Source organism: Antechinus flavipes, chromosome 2 (genome assembly GCF_016432865.1).
Source record: "Antechinus flavipes isolate AdamAnt ecotype Samford, QLD, Australia chromosome 2, AdamAnt_v2, whole genome shotgun sequence".
NCBI classification, from domain to species: Eukaryota; Metazoa; Chordata; class Mammalia; order Dasyuromorphia; family Dasyuridae; genus Antechinus; species Antechinus flavipes.
The window spans coordinates 141,413,661-141,424,704 of NC_067399.1; the positions used below are offsets into that span (position 1 = coordinate 141,413,661).

An 11,044-nucleotide genomic window follows, 5' to 3' on the forward strand; every position below is an offset into this window, starting at 1 on the left:
TGAGTTCCAGACCTAAAAGTAGTATTGCTGGATAAAAGGTATATACATGGTTTTATAAGCCCTTTGGAAGAGTTAGGTAAATTCACAACTCCATATTAATGTCTCAATTTTCTCAATCCCCTCCAATATTTTTCATTTTCCTTTTCTGTCATATTAGCCAATTTCATAGGTGTGGGGTGGTACCTTAGTATTGTTTTAATTTGTTTTAATTTTCAATTCTCTAATCAATAATGATTGAGAGAATTTTTTCATGTGACAATATTATTTTAATTTCTTTATCTGAAAACTTTGACCAATTATCATGACTTAGGACAATGCATATTTATTACAGATGGTTTGGTGGGGGGTTTTCTCTTTAATGGGGGTAGAAGTGTAAAAAGAAGTGAGAAAAGTATTAACAGTAATAACATAGTTAACATTTATAAAGCACCTACTCTATGCCAGTCACTGTTCTAATTGCTCTACAGATATTATGTCATTTGACCCTCACAACAATCCTGGTCAATAGGTATGATATTATACTCATTTTACAGGTGAGAAAACTGAGGCAAACATTGATTAAATGATTTGCCCAGTCATATAGCTAATGAATGTCTGAAATTAGATTTGAACTCAGGTCAGAATAGAAAAATAACAACTTATTAATTGTATAGTATAGAAAAAACAAACTTAACAAAAAGTTTAATCTACAAATATAGAACTCAAGAGAAACCTAAAAAAGTAAAAAGATTGGAAAATAAATGTTTGTTAATTTAAAAAAAAAAAGATTTAAGCACTATGAAAAGAAAGCACTACTGAAAAAAAGAAAGAAAAAGATTTAAACACAATGATTCATTATGATATCATCAGACTAATGATCAATCATACTTCCTACTTCTTGACAAAGAGGTAATTATCTAGAGGTACATAATGATATACATTTTTAATCATGAGAAATTGGGGTATTTATTTTATTTGCGTATACTTATTTGTTGAGGCAACTAGATGGTACAGAATAGTGGAAGACCTGGACTCAGAAAGGGTCATCTTCCTGAGTTCAGATCTAGCCTCAGATACTTCCTGGCTGTCTGAAACTGAACAAGTCATTTAATTCTGTCTGCCTTGGTTTCCTCATGTGTAAAATGATCTGGAGAAGGAAATGCTAATCGTTCCAATATCTTTTCCCAGAAAATCCCAATTGGGGTCATAAAGAGTCAGATATGACTGAAAAATGACTGAACAACAATAAAGAGTTATTTGTTACTTGGAAAGGCTTTTTGGGAATAAGGGGGTGGGGTACTGAGTTATGGCAGAACAGCATTTCCTCCCCTCCACACACAAAAAAATAAAGTGTAGATGAAGCATTAAAGAATACACAGAAAAGAAAAATGGGACATTTGAAAGTTAGCATACATAAACAAGATAGTATTGTGAAGAATTATGCAAAATTTAATATGTCCTTTTATTAACCAAGCAGTATACAATAGAGATACATTGTCATATACGATCCTCTTTCTCTATTCTTTTTATAAGGAAATGTTCTTGTTTCTCAAGTTCATAATAAAAAAGACTATTTTGAAAATTAAAAAATATAGAATTGTACTATTAAAAGAAAAATTCTTTATTGGGATATACTTATATAAGTATTTTTTAAATACTCTAGGGTTTGTTTGCTTGTTTTTTAATATCCAAAACCTCCTGGGTTGTCCCTACCAGTAAATTCCTTTTTTCTTTTTTAATGTCCCCATTGTTTGGTAAGAGCCATTATATCATAGATAAGGCACCTCATCCTGCACCTGGGTAGATAAAAAAATCTTTTTATAGATCCAGACTTAAGGAATGCTAAATTTGGCCTCTGACTTCATAAGTCCATGTGGTATATGTCGTATAAGGAAAAAAAGATGATAGGAACTTCATAGTGAAATGAGGAAGCAAGTCTCCTTCCTCATATAAGGGAAATCCAAAGACTTGCCAAAGTTGTCTCAAATTGTATGTCTGAACCAAAGTTAGAAATCAACCTCCCATATCTATAATGCAAGTCTGGAAAAGCATACCCTGAACAGGAAGTGTTCTGAAATCCCCCTGAAAATTAGTGTTCCCAATCATTTGAAATCAAGGATCAGCTAATGATACCTCAAAATTTCATCCAAAAAATTTAGTTTTAAATGTACATTTTGTGTGCAAAATTTTTGTTTTTCACTTTTGGATATAGCTATCAACTATCCATAAAAGGTAACAATTTCTAAAACAATTGCTTCCAGATGGAGGAAATCAATAAAATCAAGAAGCCCTCTGAATCTCAGTTCAACTTAGTAGGTAAAGGTCTATGTCTTCTTCTTTACAGTCTCTCCCTGGGTGATTTCCTTTACTCCCATAGGTTCAACTACTATTTCTATACTTGTCAGTCACTTTTCAGTTACATATTACTCTCCATGACCCTATCTGGTGTTTTCTTGGCAAAGATACTGGAGTGGTTTGTCATTTCCTTCTCCTGATCATCTTACAGCTGAAGAACTGAGACAAATAGGATTAAGTGACTTATCCAGAGTCACACAGTTCGTGTCTGAGGCAGGCTTGGAAAGCATGAAGATAAATCTTCCTTTTTCCAAGGTCAGTGCTCTATCTACTGTCCCACCTAGTTGCCCCACCTAGCTGCCCCACTTCTATACAATTGGCTCCTAAATCTGTATCTCCAGCCTTGATCTTTCTTTTGAGCTACAGAGTCACATGTTATTTGTCTATAGGATATCTCTATCTTGACCCCAGATAAAGACATAGGAATTACAGCCGCCAGTAATAGTGTCCCTAACAAAGATCCAGGGACTTTATATTTAGAAACCATCCAGTGTAACCCCCTCGTTTTACAAATGAGGAAAGGGAAGCCCCAGGAAGCTCTGTCTTACATTAGTCATAACTAGCAGTGGACATCTAATTCCAGATTATTCTTTTCACTGTGGTTGATAGGAATTTATTAGCCTGGAACCTTTAAACTAAAAAGGAAGAGGTAAGAAGAAAAGTACTTATATGTATCCACTAAACTAGATATCATAAAATAGCTATAGTAAAAGATAGAATAGCAGTAGAGATGTCCAGAAATTCACTTGAAACAATATCCATGAAAGGAATCAGAAATGAAATTAATGGCCTCAGATGCCTACACACAAAGTTTGGGTAACAAGCCAAATGAACCAAGGAGCATAAGGAAATTTGAATTCACAAATATCAACAATACTTTATAGGGAGATAATCATGATTAAAATATGGCTCTAGAAGGTTATATCCTATTTTTTTAAAGGATATATAAATGAATATGCAGTAGAAAGTAATATTGTGTACTAAGACAAGATTTTTTTGGGCACGTGAAAAGCATTTGTGGGGATTTCCAGCAAAGAGAGCAATATAAAAAGTAGCAGTCAAGCCCAGCTCACTCAAAAAAGCATTTGCATGATGATCATCAAAGGCAAAAATAGAAGGGATACCTGCAGATTAAATAAAAGAAAGAAAAATAGATGAGGAATTCAGGAAGTAAGTCACAAACTTGAGTCATTGATTCATGATAGAGTCACACATATGCAGAAATACAGCATTCATATATATAGCATTGTCATGATATAGTAGTGATGAGAAATTTCAGTTACCCAGATATATGCTACAGCACTTTCTCTTTGTCAAATGTAGTTAGTATTTTCTTGATTTGCAATATTTTTTTTCCTTTAAAAAGTAGAGGAACTATTAAGTTAAAATTATATTCTGAATTGAATTCTCAGCCAACAAGAAGGACCTAGTTGATGGGATGAAATCATAGGAACTTTGGAGGAAGTGAACATACCATTTTAAAATTGGTGACACATGATAATAATAATAATAATAATAAAGTAAAATTGTTGATGGGTGGGGAAGAAAGAATATTCTGACATGTATCCTAGGAAGAAGAGATTGTTTTTTAATAATAACTTTATATTTTCAAAATACATTCAAAGATAGTTTTCAACATTTATCCTTGCAAAAAAATGTTCCAAGTTTTTTTCCCCTTCTCTCCCCTAGACAGCAAGTAATCCAATATAAGTTAAACATATGCAATTCTTCTAAACATATTTAAACATTTATCATGCTGCACAAGAAAAATCAGATCAAAAAGAAAAAAATGAGAAAGAAAAAAAACAAGCAAACAACAACAAAAAAAGTGAAAATATTGTGTTGTGATCCACATTTATTCCCCATAGTCCTGAAAGAGGAGATTTCAAAAAAATTTTTAATTAAATTTTATTATTTTCAATCAATAAAAATCCTCCTCCCCCCACATTGAAAATGAAAGATAAACAAAACCTTTTTTTAACAAATATTAATACAAGCAAAGCAAATGTCCACATTGGCCATGTCTAAAAAAAGAGTTATACACACACATAAGCATATATATATCATCTCTATCATGAGGTGGGTAGCATGTTTCATCATTTGAGTCTTCTTGAATCATGGTTAGTATTGCAATGATTCGAATTTCAAAATCTTTCTTAGTTATTTTCTTTACAATATTATTGTCATTGTATAGATTGTTCTTTTATGCCATTCACTCTACATTAGTTCATAAAGTTTCTTCAGGTTTCTCTGAAATGATCCCTTTCATAATTTTTAAAAACATTATAATATTCCATCACATTTTTTATTCAGCCATTCCCCAAACCTTGCATTCCAATTCTTTGCCATCTGAAAAAAAGCTATAAATATTTTTGAACATCCTTAGTAAGAGTTGCTTTTGTTTAGAACTAATCCCTCCATTAATCAGTCGTCTCTAATTTTTCCTTCTTTCAATCCCCTTTTCTTCCTAGTTCCCTATTGAGTGAAATGTAATTTTATACCCAATTCTAAGTGTATGCATTCTTCCCTCCTTTGACCAGTTCATATGAAAATGAGATTTAAGTCTTGGTCATTCCCCCATCCCTCCCTCTTTATTTTTGTAGATTTCTACTTATACAACCTGATTATATAATATACATGTATCTCCTATATTGAATTGCTTACATTCTCCATGGAGGGGATGAGGAGGGATAAAGAGAGAAAATCTGAAACTCAGTGTTTTAAATACAAATGTTAAAAATTGTTTTTACTATACCTAGGGAAAAATAAAATACTAAAAAAAGAAAGAAAGAAAGAAAAGGGGTCATAATAGAAGAGGAACTAGATTGATGCTTCCTCCTACCCCTAAGAAAACAGAACTAGTAGTAATGAGTGGAAGAAACTGAGAGGTTGATTTCAATTCTATCAGGACAATTCTATTAACAAGTAGAATTATTTAAAGAAGACCTGGCTAATTCAGGATATTTCCTGAGACTAGATGTATTCAAACAAATGATGGATGACCAGTAATTGATTATGTTGAAATAATTTTTTACTTACAAGTTAGATGAAATGTTTCTTACATTCCTTCCAACTCTTTCATTCTGGGATGTCTTCGCACACCTCCAAATCAACAAAGTCTCAGAGTGAACAATCAATAATTTTTCCTTAGCTTGGCCCTAAGTTGCCATTTCTTTCTATGATACCAGTCTGTATCCTTTCTTCTATTTTGTGTTATTTTTGGCTCCTCTCTCTCCCTTCCCTTTCATATATAATTCATTATCAATTTTTTGTTGATTCCTCTTCCATGACATATCCTGAATCTGTCCCCTTCTCTCTGTTTGCATTGCTATCATCTCTTACCAAATCTTTATTGCAGACAGTAACTTCCCAAAAAGTCTTCCCAGAAACAATCTTTCATACTGCTTTCAGAATAATCTTTCATTAGAAACAGACCTAGTAGACTACCTGCCATGTAGGGGAGAGGATGGGGGGAAGAAGGGGAAACGTTGGAACAGAAGGTTTTGCAAGGGTCAATGTTGAAAAAATTAAAACATGCATATGTTTTGTATATAAAAAGCTATAATAAAAAATAAAATTAAAAAAAGAAATAGACCCAGTAATATCACCCTTCTGCTTTTTAAAAAAAACAATAACAAAAACAATCACAACCACAATTACCCTCACTGGTTTTGGTGTACCATCTCCTGAAGAGAATTTAAACTCTTTTGGTCAAACATTTAAAACCCTATCCAATCTCATGCCATACTATTTTTCTAGCCTTAACTCAAAATAAACTATATTCTGCTAATACTATTATCTATATCTGGAAGACCCTCCCTTGCTTGCTTCACCTAACAAAATTCTTTAAAGTTCAATTCAAGATCTATCTATTTCAGAAAGCCTCATCATCAGTTAAAAAAAAAATTCCCCATTCCTTAGGCTTCAAATAACACAAATAACTATTTAACCCAATTTAATTTTAGTATTACAAATTATAGTTAGTTAAGACACTAGATTTTTTTTGTTTGTTTTTATTTTATTTTTAATTTTTTAAAAAATTATAGCTTTTTATTTACAAGTTATATGCATGGGTAATTTTACAACATTGACATGCCAAATCTTTTGTTCCAATTTTTCCCCTCCTTCTCCCCAGCCCCTCCCACCGATGGCAGGTTGACCAATACATGTTAAGTATGCTAAAGTATATATGTCCTAACAGTTATTTTACTATACAAAAAGAATCGGAGTTTGAAATAGTGTACTATTAGCCTATGAAGGAAATCAAAAATGCAGGCAGACAAAAATAGAGTGACTGGGAATTCGATGTAATGGTTCATAGTCATATCCCAGAGTTCTTTCGCTGGGTGTAGCTGGTTCGACACTAGATGTTTTGCCCATCCTCACTCCATGGCAGCAGGATAATATTATTTAAACTTTATCTGCTTTGGAGCCTAGTATAGTGTTTACCCAGGTGAATTTCTAACAAATCAATGTTTTTTAATGAATGACTAAGACAAACCAAAGTGGTAAGATGGAAATTATCTTTCCTAATTGTTTTATTATAGGCAATAATAATGAATGAAAAAAAAATCAAATAAATATATAAAACAAATGACAAAAAAAATTCATAAAATTCTTAGCATTTAATACAATGAAACCAAAGGAATTCACAAATAAGATAAGTGCTTTATCTTAACATATTATATATTAAATATAAATCATTTTAAGTTCTGCTATTTAAGATCAAACTTGAGGAGACCTCAAAGACCACATAGGTCCTCTTTCACAGAACAGAAAGCTGAGTCAGTCATAAAGGTAGCAAACACTGGAACCCAAATCTTCCCTAAGCCAGTGTTCTTTCTACTATCCCTACCACTCTGCATCCTAATCAATAAATACAGTGCTATACTAAATATGAGAAGCCACCTAGTTTACCTCTTCAGCTTGTAGAATTTCAATGATTTGATCAAGGTTACATAGTTTAGAAGTGACAAAGTCAGAACCTGCAATGGACGTGGCTCTTTTCTGTTTCAATGGACTTGTGACAGTGAGAGCCATCTGCATCCAGAGAGAGGACTAGGGGGACTGAATGTGGATCACAACATAGTATTTTCATCTTTTTGTTGTTGTTGTTTGCTTGCTTTTTTCTTTCTCATTTATTTTCTTTTTGATCTGCTTTTTCTTGTGCAGCATGATAATTGTAGAAATATGTTTAGAAGAATTGCACATGTTTAGCTTATATCAGATTACTTGCTGTCTAGGGGAGAGTAGAAGTGGGGAGGAAGAGAGAAAAATTTGGAACACTATGTTTTGCAAGGGTGAGTGAAAACTATCTTTGCATGTATTTTGAAAAAATAAAAATTTATTATTATAAAATAAAAATATAAGATTAAAAAAAAAAAAAGAACAAACTCATCTGTCAGTCAACAAGGACTAGGCAATATGCTAAGCCCCACATAAACTGAAAAAGCAAAAACATGGTTCTTGTAAAGAACTCACTTGACAATAGAGAAGAGTATCATGCAAATGTCTATAATCCATACAAGATAGAGACAGTATAAGTGGAATGTAATATGAGAAGAAAGGCACTAGCATTGAGGAAGATCAGGAAAAAAAATGTCTTGTAGAAAATAGAACTAGAACTAAGTCTTGAAAGAAGCCAAGTGACACTAGTTGTATGATAGTAAGCAAGTCACTTAATCTCTTTCAGGCTCAGTTACTTCATCTCTTAAAAATAGAATTAATGATAGTTGCAATAAAGAAAGAAAAGATCAACAAAACACAAAAAAATACACAGAAAGAGAGCAGGAGGAAGTTCAGAAGGGAATACAGACAAGCTAAATTTAATACTCACTTCAAAAAAACCAAGCTGTATATAATACTCACAATTAGAAACAGCTAAGTGATGCAGAAGAGCTTAAAGACAAAAAAACCTAAATTCAAATCTAACCTCAGAAATTGTGTGACAGAAGAAATCAAACAATCCAACTGCAACCTTATGGGAACTATTCAAAGGAAATGGGAACTTTTAGCTTAGAGAAGGGAAGATTTAAGTGGAAAATGCTAACTGCTTTGAAATGTTGGAATGGCTGGAACGTGGAAGAGGAATTAGCTTTGTTTTATTTGGACAATGAATGGGAGATGTAGCAAGAAAATATTTTTGGCTTAATGTAAAATAGCCTGGAGAAGAAGATGGCAGAAGGACATGTGGCATATAAGAATTACAGCAAATCCATACTTGCTTCAGCAGCACCTATACGAAAACTGGAAAGATACAGAGAAGACTACCATGGCCACTGCGCAAGGACATGCAAATTCATGAAGTGTCCCATATTTTCTGCCTCCACAAAAAAAAAAAAAAAAAAAAAAAAATTAGATCAAATCCAAAGTAGAATGATCTACTTTGAGAAAAAATGAGATGAGAGGCACACAGATATAGAACTAAAAACAATGGTGATCTTAATCTAGTCCAACTCTCTCATTGGAAAATGGGACCTAATTAGAGGAACATAGGATAGTTTATCTCTCAGACTTGTGGAGGAGAAAGAAATTTGTGACCAAAGATGAACTAGAGACCATTACTGATCACAGAATAGAAAATTTCGATTACATCAAATTAAAAAGCCTTTGTACAAATAAAACTAATGCAAACAAGATTAGAAGGGAAGCAACAAACTGGGAAAACATTTTCACAGTTAAAGGTTCTGATAAAGGCCTCATTTCCAAAATATATAGAGAACTGACTCAAATTTATAAGAAATCAAGCCATTCTCCAATTGATAAATGGTCAAAGGATATGAACAGACAATTTTCAGAGGATGAGATTGAAACTATTACCACTCATATGAAAGAGTGTTCCAAATCATTATTGATCAGAGAAATGCAAATTAAGACAACTCTGAGATACCACTACACACCTGTCAGATTGGCTAAGATGACAGGAAAAAATAATGATGAATGTTGGAGGGGATGCGGGAAAACTGGGACACTAATGCATTGTTGGTGGAGTTGTGAACGAATCCAACCATTCTGGAGAGCAATCTGGAATTATGCCCAAAAAATTATCAAAATGTGCATATCCTTTGATCCAGCAGTGTTTCTATTGGGCTTATATCCCAAAGAAATACTAAAGAAGGGAAAGGGACCTGTATGTGCCAAAATGTTTGTAGCAGCCCTGTTTGTAGTGGCTAGAAACTGGAAAATGAATGGATGCCCATCAATTGGAGAATGGCTGGGTAAATTGTGGTATATGAATGTTATGGAATATTATTGTTCTGTAAGAAATGACCAGCAGGATGAATACAGAGAGGCTTGGAGAGACCTACATGAACTGATGCTAAGTGAAATGAGCAGAACCAGGAGATCATTATACACTTCGACAACGATATTGTATGAGGACATATTTTGATGGAAGTGGATTTCTTTGACAAAGAGACCTGAGTTTCAATTGATAAATGACGGACAAAAGCAGCTACACCCAAAGAAAGAACACTGGGAAACGAATGTGAACTATCTGCATTTTTGTTTTTCTTCCCGGGTTATTTTTACCTTCTGAATCCAATTCTCCCTATGCAACAAGAGAACTGTTCGGTTCTGCAAACATATATTGTATCTAGGATATACTGCAACATATCCAACATATAAAGGACTGCTTGCCATCTAGGGGAGGGGGTGGAGGGAGGGAGGGGAAAAAAAAATCGGAACAGAAATGAGTGTAAATATAATGTAATTATTAAATAAAAAAATTAAAAAAAAAAAAAAAAGAAATTTGTGACCAAAGATGAACTAGAGACCATTACCGATCACAAAATAGAAAATTTTGATTATATCAAATTAAAAAGCCTTTGTACAAACAGAACGAATGCAAACAAGATTAGTAGGGAAGCAACAAACTGGGAAAACATCTTTACAATTAAAGGTTCTGATAAAGGCCTCATTTCCAAAATATATAGAGAACTGACTCAAATTTATAAAAAATCAAGCCATTCTCCAATTGATAAATGGTCAAAGGATATGAACAGACAATTTTCAGATGAAGAAATTGAAACTATTACCACTCACATGAAAGAGTGTTCCAAATCACTATTGATCAGAGAAATGCAAATTAAGACAACTCTGAGATATCACTACACACCTGTCAGATTGGCTAAGATGACAGGAAAAAATAATGATGAATGTTGGAGGGGATGCGGGAAAACGGGGACACTGATGCATTGTTGGTGGAGTTGTGAACGAATCCAGCCATTCTGGAGAGCAATCTGGAATTATGCCCAAAAAGTTATCAAACTGTGCATACCCTTTGATCCAGCAGTGTTTCTATTGGGCTTATACCCCAAAGAGATATTAAAAAAGGGAAAGGGACCTGTATGTGCCAAAATGTTTGTAGCAGCCCTGTTTGTAGTGGCTAGAAACTGGAAAATGAATGGATGCCCATCAATTGGAGAATGGCTGGGTAAATTGTGGTATATGAATGTTATGGAATATTATAGCTCTGTAAGGAATGACCAGCAGGATAAATACAGAGAGGCTTGGAGAGACCTACATGGACTGATGCTAAGTGAGATGAGCAGAACCAGGAGATCATTATACACTTCGACAACGATATTGTATGAGGATGTATTCTGATGGAAGTGGATTTCTCTGACAAAGAGACTTAACTGAGTTTCATTGGATAAATGATGGACAGAAACAGCTACACCCAAAGAAGGAATACTGGGAAATGAATGTG

The 11,044-nt window shown here is 33.5% G+C and overlaps 1 pseudogene; it reads left to right on the forward strand.

Moving 5' to 3' along the window:
* Positions 1–8,554: 8,554 nt before the first annotated feature.
* Positions 8,555–8,654, forward strand: LOC127552571 (uncharacterized; annotated as a pseudogene).
* Positions 8,655–11,044: the final 2,390 nt, after the last annotated feature.